Genomic DNA, 8,827 nt, shown 5'->3' with positions numbered 1-8,827 from the left:
AAGGTTGTAAAGAAAACTAAAGTTATGATGAAATCATAATAAAATTCTAAAATTTGGGCAAAAAGGGTAAAGTTTGGACCAAATTTGTAAGAAAATTTAAAATATGGGCCAAAAGTGTAAAATTTGGACCAAATCTATAATAAAATTTGAAATCTGGGCCAAAAATGTAAATTTTGAAAGTTGACTGACATGTTGACCGGGTCAAAGTGTTAAATTGAATACAATTACCGGTATTTGGAACTTAATTGAATAAAAAAAATATATGAATTAAATTAATTATTAGGCCAATATGTAGAGACTTTATTGTAGTTTTTCCGAGGTATTTATAGATTCCAGTTGCTTACAGATAAAACATATTTGAATAATTAATTAATCATGATTAATTCAAATTCAAATCTTTCAATTTATCTAGCATTGTGCGAAATCTCTAGGGATGAACTTTAGCAATTTCGTCCACCTTATCCCTAGGGTTCCAGAATGTTCCAACCATTTCAACTAGTGAATAATTAACATTTAGCCCATGCATTTTTAATTAACATAATTTAATTCTAATTTAATTCCAATTAAGTCCAAATAATTATGAACTAGTTTCTAATTAATTAATCATCAAATGAATAATTAATACACCATTTGTATCTCCCTAGATATTACAACATTTAAATATCATTTGGTTCATTGAGCGCGACCTAAAAAAGACCATGCTATTAAGGGATAGTCTTACCAATTTTGTTATGACATTAGACACTACTCCACTATTTTTGCCATGTGTATCAACTTCATTGCCAAGAATGGATGTGCCCTAAGTATTGAGATGATGTGAGATAGAATATCAATTTGCTAAAGATAATGTCAATTCAAATCTTAAAAAAAAACAAATATGATACGATAACCATATGAGAAAAGATTAGCGTCAATGGAAAATAATAAAAACGGGAGAAATTGATCTAGATTGGAATTCTACTAAAAAAACCTAATTGTTTAGATGAGCGATGGCAAACACTAACGTTGATTATATATATATATATATATATATATATATATATATATATATATATATATATATATATATATATATATATATATATATATATATATAGGGAAAGAATCAAATGAGAACACTTAAAAGATTGAGAACGCAAGAACAAGTATATTCATTTGTGATTCCATTTATTCATTTGTGGAGAAATGATAATTTTTTACGCACAATCAACATGAATATGTTTTTTCCTCTTCAATTGAAATTAAAGACGTAAAATTTATTATTTCTCCACAAATGAATACATGGAATCACCAATAAATATAGAAACGTTGATTTTATATATATATATATATATATATATATATATATATATATATATATATATATATATATATATATATATATTCAGTTTCATTTGAGACCATTCTAATTTTGTGAGATCGTGAAATGGAAAAATCCAAAAATTCTCTTTTTAAATATTATTTTCGGAACTTGAATTAACTAAAAAAATAAAAAAAATAAAAAAAAATTCGTTTTTTTTGAAAAATACGTGAAATATTCTAATAGAATATTACACTGATATATTCTAAAAAAATAATTTTAAAATGCAAAATAAATGGAAAAATCTAAAAATTCTTTTTTTAAATATTATTTTCGGAACTTTTAATTAACTAAGAAAATAAAAAAAAATCCATTTTTTTTGAAAAATACGTGAATATTCTTATAGAATATTACACTGTACATATTCTAAAAAATATTTTTAAAATGCAAAATAAATGGAAAAGTCCAAATTTTTTTTTAAATATTATTTTCGGAACTTGAATTAACTAAAAAAAAATTTTTAAAAAAATAAAAAAATACGTCTCACGGTTTCACAAAATTAGGCCGTCTCACATGAACCTATATATATATATATATATATATATATATATATATATATATATATATATATATGATATTGAATGTTTCTTGAAAATTTTAAGAGGTACAACTAATAATGCATCAAATACCATCATAAAATGCATTCAGAAAACACAGAATTATTTAAATGGTAACTCGTATATTACCCATTATCTCGCTCCTATTACACTTACTTTCCTCTTTGTCGACACAAATATTAAAATTTTCTCCTTTATACATGGTTGCACCCATGCTCTGCATTCGCCGCCATTAAGGCCGCCCTTCTTTTCACCCTTCTCGGAAACCTTATTCCTTCCGCCCCCTTTTGCCTTCAACCTCACACAAAGGCGCTAAGTATTGTTTCTAATGATCTATTCCAGATTTGTGGCCATGAAATAGGAAACATGAAGAATAATCAATCAAATTTTACAGTTTATTTTGGTGTGTATTTTTTGTTCTTACATTCATTTTCAATTTTTTAATCTATTTTTTTTTATATTTAGGCACGATCCAAATCACACAATTAAGAAATCGATTAGGGAGACTTAGCAAATTGGGAAGATGATAATCAAGGTTATGATGGTTGTATCTGCTTACTGTATGTGGTATCCCCCAACAACCACCTCCATCTATCGGTTTTAGTTATAAGAAGTAGTTTCATTGTCTAAATGATATTCGTTAGTTATAAGAAGTAGTTTCATTGATAGATCCATTTTTGAAAGATGAAGTAATGGTCAGAAGTTTTTGTTGAATCAATTCTCTAAGCTTCTTGACAAATATGATGTTTGATATTTCCGTTTTAGGGGATTTTGATTATGTCGGAGTTCGGGCATTTTTTAGGGTTTTTGTTGGTTGACCAGATGTTGTGAGCAAATTTGGGAATCACACCATCATCTTCGTTTTCTCCTTCAGGTAATAGACCTACCTACCCCATCTCTTTGTGATTTTTTTTTGTTCGTACGCATCATAGTTCAGAATCCCTTCTCATTATTATGTGAATTATATAAGTTTTTACATATCATACAACAATTATTGACAAGGAAATAAACATGGCATAATTAAATTTACAGGGTAGAAGGGATCGATTAAGAAATATGGGGTCCACACCCACTATCTCGACCGCATACAATACACCATCGTAAGGAGTTTCAAGGAGATATCAGCAACATGTCACTTCAGACAAAAAAAGACAGAAACGTTAGGCCTAATTTGGAATTTACATTCCATTGAAACTATAGATCCACCATATATGACAGGAAGGATATAGTTCAGTTTTGCAAACTTTTAAATCTTTGTCTGATGCTATTTCTTTGGTAAGGCTTATGATTACTTTCATTTGCATATGTACATGCACAATAACATATAGTATATATTAGAAAACATTCTCATCCATTATCACATATATGGTGATAATTTTAATTTTAATTTTAATTTAGATGGATGGATGACGAGATTTGCACTAACAAGTGTGGCTGTCTTTATCAACCTTGAAACATTTTCATGGTTGAATATCACGATCCATTAAGCTAGAACCACTAAGTTATCGGTTCTAAAGAAAACCACTAGATGGACGTGTTTTATAAAAAAACATAATTTAGTGTTATTTTCTAATAAAGTATGTTTGGTCTATGCTTCAACGAGTTTCAATGGAAGGGATGAGTTGATGAAGCTCCTAAACGAGTCTTGGAGGTGCATTTAGTAGAAGATATCGATAGATTGAAGACATTAATCTTTTAGTGTATTATTCCTTGGGATGATAACTTCAATGTGAGTTTTAAATATGTACTGTATAAGCTTGAAATTATCAATTATAATCATTTTTTTTATCTCAATATATATAATAAAGGTATTTCGGTCTTTAAATGACTAAATATATTGTGTTTACTATTATATTAAGGTGGCATAATCATGAGATTTACCTAATGTTCTGTAGAACAAATCTTTCTAATCAAAGATATTTTCTCATTTAATTTGTTTGTTTGACCTCTTGATAATTAGTTTCGGGCATTGTTTGTGACTCTTTGTCAGCAACTAAGGATTTTATCAACTCGTAGCAAACTCATGATGGAATTTTTGGTCAACATATGCTCATCGAAATGGAGAGTGATCATATTGCTAATTACCAAAGAGAAGGGGATTGAAGCTTCATTAAACTCTTCTCTTGCTCATATATTGCACCTATTAAGAGGAGAGGACTGATAACATTCCTAAACATTGTTTTTCTTCAATAATCGTTGAATCCAATCAAATGTGTTCAGTTTAATTTTTGTTACACATTGCTCATATTGACAGCTTTTTGAAGTTGTAAATTGGAATTATTGAAAAGAATGATCATGACAACAATTTAAACAAAATGGTGCTTATAATATGCGACTAATATTTCTAACTGATAGGTTTAATTTTGTTGTGCAATTTAATTAACATCAAATTTTGTATTATTGGGTTAATTCATTAAAAAAAGTGTTTTTATTTTACTATTTCAGTTTCATTTATGTGGATAAACGTTTTCATACAAATTGAAAATACAAATTATTATTATAAATTGACTTAAAAGTAATGATTAGGAAATCTAATCATTAAGGAACAAAGTAATTCGACATATATATTACATGTAATTTCACATTAAAACAAATTATCATAAATCTTAAAAGACCTCTTTAAGTAAAAAAGTAATATTGTGGTTAACTGTAAAGTATGTATTTTAAATATATTAAATTAATGTTACAATTTATAACTATCAACTTAAAAGCGGTACAATAAAAAACGGTCACCAAACAAAAACTACTACTGATAAGATTTGATTGATTTAATAATTTCATCTTTACAATTCAATAGATTTAATTTAGATTTTATAATTTTGTGGACAATATTATCCACCAAAATTGAGACAATTGATGAAATTAATGATTATTAGATCAACCAATTCGATAGAGAAAAAAGAATTATAATAGTTTTGATGAAACAGAATATGATGAAAATAACTTCTACCTGTGGAGTTCTTGAACTCATCCATTGTTAGTGGTTTACCCCTCACTCCCTTGGCGACAATATAACTAATCAATGAAGGACACTACTCACTGGAAAAAGATTCACCATTTGATTCCTAAGTCTTATGTTGTAATTTTTAACATATATATATATATATATATATATATATATATATATATATATATATGTGTGTGTGTGTGTGTGTGTGTGTGTGTGTTAGTTATTTTATCTCCTACACATATGGTAACGTGAGCTTCAAAATTGAAAAAAAAAGTTTGAGTCTTCCTTTTGTTCAATATAGATTGTAAACAAAAACACTCGGAAAAGGAGAGTTACAAACCACAAAAAAGCAACTCTATATAGACCGAAAATAAGAATACGGGTAGAATATTACAAACTCATAGCTCATCAAACCGGCCAATGTTTCATAACGAGTTAAGAGGTTCCGGTTATTTGGAGTTAATATTACGAGTGATTAATTGCAAGTTGCAACGAAATGACACATAAATGGGTTTATCAACATTTGAGGATTCTAAGAACCGAAAAATTATCAATATTTTGTTTATATGTAGTAAACTATTTGCATAAAATAACTAATCCTCTACAAACTAATTTTTGCATAAAATATTCTCACCCGACGCTTGACGTGGGTAAACAACTAGTGTGTATGTATATATATATATATATATATATATATATATATATATATATATATATATATATATATGATTAACTAACATATTAGGAGAAATATGATGCAAATAAGTTTAGGGGGTTCTGCCACTTGATGAAGAAAATAGGGATAATTTTGTTTCGTGACATTAGATCCAAATTTTACTGTCATTTCAGCTAATGAGTAGGAGGCGATTCAAGATAAATAAGGTGGGGCAGATGGTTCTTATCCTGAGTCGGGCCAGATATTTTAATATAATGGAGAGTTTTGACAAGCTCAAAGGTCCTCTTTGGCATAACTTCGCCCAAGAAGTTAATAGTAACCCATCAACATTGAATGTTGGAATATACTTGCTTACACTCGCCTTGGGTCTTTCAAATAGAAATGTTGTTGAAATGTTTCAACGTTCTGGAAAAAAAATCAGTCAAGCTTTCCGTGATGTTTTGGAATCTACATGCGGACATGACAAAGCACATTTTAATGCATACCACCACTTATTGGTTGAATACCTTCAAGGTAATAGATGCATGCCATACTTCGAGCCTTCAAGGTAAGTTACTGTTTTTATTGGTTAAATACCTCATCTTTCTGGTACTCGTAAAGATGCTTGTATTATAATGGTCGACCAAATGAGATATATGTGAAGAAAATACGTACCCACCTTTAATGTAATGTGCCTACGTGATTTTAACATGTGTTTTACCCTCATATCCAGGTGGGAATGATTGACATGTGATACTTGGGCCTTTCCTTCATGCCTCCTTCTGAGACACCTTTTGTGAATTTTCCCAAGCCATACAACTATCTTGATATTCCTTAATAATTTATGTGCCAACAATTATTCTTAACTTCATTTTGTTTTCTCTTTTTATAGGAAAATATCACGTGCATTCACATCACAACTACCTAAATCGTAATAATTTATGTGCCAACAACTATTCTTAACTTTATTTTGTTTTCTCTTTTTATAGGAAAATATCACGTGCATTCACATCACAACTACCTAAATCGTATGAATCAGAATGGCCAATTAATTTAACGTCATCATGAATCCCTAGCAAGGCACGCGTATATAGCGGCCATTAGCCCACCAAGGCTAATAATCATAACATTTTTTAGAACGACACTTTCTAATCTACTTCTAAATCACACAACTTGCCTCACGACACTTACATTTGAACCTTTAATCACTTGGGTTTAGAGGCACCATTTCAACATCAGGTATCGTACAAGCCCTTTGGAATAATAACTATTCTTACGTTAATTGAGAAATAAATTTAAAAAAGTTGGGAGTTAACTAGTAAAACCCCCTTTTTTATGACTTTATTTATTAACTAATTATTTTTGTATTAAATAAAAAAAACACTCGTATATATACTCTACCCGCTCAAAAAAAAAAAAAAAAAAAAAAAAAAACAGATAATTCTAATCCACTTAATTTCAAGAATCTTGATACTAGCAAGCTAGTAGGACAGATATTAAAAGAATGAACCTCATTATAGAAATAAAACTACATAAATCATAGATGCTGTGCACACTTATTTTTCTTTTATAGCTAAAGTAAGAACAAACACAGACTCAAAACAAGAGTCACAAGTTTTCTAAAATAACACTAATAATTTATCAATCTTGATAATTTTTGTTTGTCAGACAGTACAACATGACACCACTACAGTTGTACAATACAACAATATACTAATTACTAAAACTCATTTATATATAGCATACAAAACAGACATGAGACAGACAAAGCCATATATGTACATTCGCCTTTGAAGATATAAAACACTAACTTCAAGCCTTTCCATCCGAGCTTCAACCCTACTTATCCTTGCTTCCAAACGTGCAATTTGTGCTTGAATTTGTGGGTGCATGCGGCGAGTTCCATTTACAGTGCTTTGATGATGCTCTAATTCACCAGCTGATGTGTCTTCACTAGCAACCAATCTACACATGATCAACACTGAAAACAAAGGAATTTAAATGTGAAAAAAATATTCTACATATAAAAAAAAAAAAAAAAAAATCAACAGGGATATGGTTCTGCAAAAGGGTTATTCTACCAACAACCTAAGAGCATTACGCAAGACTAATTTTCAAAGCCATTATTATTGTGTTTTACAGAATCACCTCAGAGTGAGTATCAGGCTAGTTAGCATAATCGGGTTTTTGCCAAACAGAGCAAACTTATCATTGTGACTTCAAGTGCAATAATCAGCTTGACAACAAATCCAAAGAGGAATAATTGAACTGAAACGATCCAATTGGAAATTACAAATATGGAGATGCAAGGTGCCATTCCTAGCACTACAAAGAAATAGATATCTACTTGAGAATACAACACTAATTAAGAAAGAAAAATCTTTAGCATAAACACATAACAAAAATTGAAACAGTGGCTAACTAATGGGCATATAAATGTCATTAAAGAATTCAAAAAAGAAGAAAGTCAGGCTACAGTTACCTAACGTAAAAAAAAAAAAAAAAAAAACCTAACATTTCGTCCTGTTTTATGAGTGCTGAGAGGAAACAAGGAAATTATAACTGTAATTAAAAATGTACAAGTTTCCATGACAACAAGCCACCATCAACTGAGATCGAGATTACAAAACTAGGGTTGAATAAAGATACAATCAAAACTATGGAACAATTTCAAATAGATGGGCATGAAAGGCGAAAAGCACTTAACCTGTAAGAAAAGGTTCGATCCCTTGTTGAAATTGTTCAAATCGGAACCCTAATGCCGGTGGAATTTTGGAAATTGGGGAGATTTCCTGTCTTTTTTTTGTTTTTACTCGTCAGGAAAAATCGAACACAGGGTTTTATCGGTTTTACTTATTTTTTTTTTTTATTTTTTAATTTATTATGATTTTTTTTTTTTAAATGTAAACAAAAAGTTATTCAGGTATATTATCCAAAACAAAACAATTTTTAAGTTTTCGAGATTTTATGGTTTATCTCGTAAATTTCATGGTTGTCAAAATCGCGATCCTTATCATAGTATCGTATGATCCTAGGTATGAAAAATGATCCGGATCGTATTTGGGCTAGAATCGTAGGATCGAGATCCGATCCGATCTGATCCTACCTTCCGTTTTTTTTATAATTTTTTATTATTATTTTACGTCTTTTACCCTTTACCAATTTACCGTTTATCATTTTATGTTGACTTATGACTAATATTTTGAAGTTTTTATAACTTTTGAACGAAAATTGAATGTTTGAAATATTTTTCATGATTAAAATTATATTTTATTTTGTGGGATCTTAAGATCCCGATCTTGACA

General features: G+C 29.2%; 1 long non-coding RNA gene across 1 annotated transcript; it reads right to left on the bottom strand.

Moving 5' to 3' along the window:
• Window positions 1–7,066: 7,066 nt before the first annotated feature.
• Window positions 7,067–8,345, bottom strand: LOC145067381 (uncharacterized). Its single transcript, XR_013688836.1, has 2 exons — window positions 8,230–8,345; window positions 7,067–7,503 (listed from the first exon to the last, which is right to left on the bottom strand). It is a non-coding gene; the product is annotated as an uncharacterized LOC145067381 (long non-coding RNA).
• Window positions 8,346–8,827: the final 482 nt, after the last annotated feature.

The sequence above is a fragment of the Lactuca serriola genome, chromosome 1 (genome assembly GCF_051521515.1).
Source record: "Lactuca serriola cultivar US96UC23 chromosome 1, Lser_US96UC23_V15, whole genome shotgun sequence".
Classification (NCBI taxonomy): Eukaryota; Viridiplantae; Streptophyta; class Magnoliopsida; order Asterales; family Asteraceae; genus Lactuca; species Lactuca serriola.
Note: the sequence above shows the minus strand (reverse complement) of the source record. Positions and strands in the feature narration are given on the sequence as shown.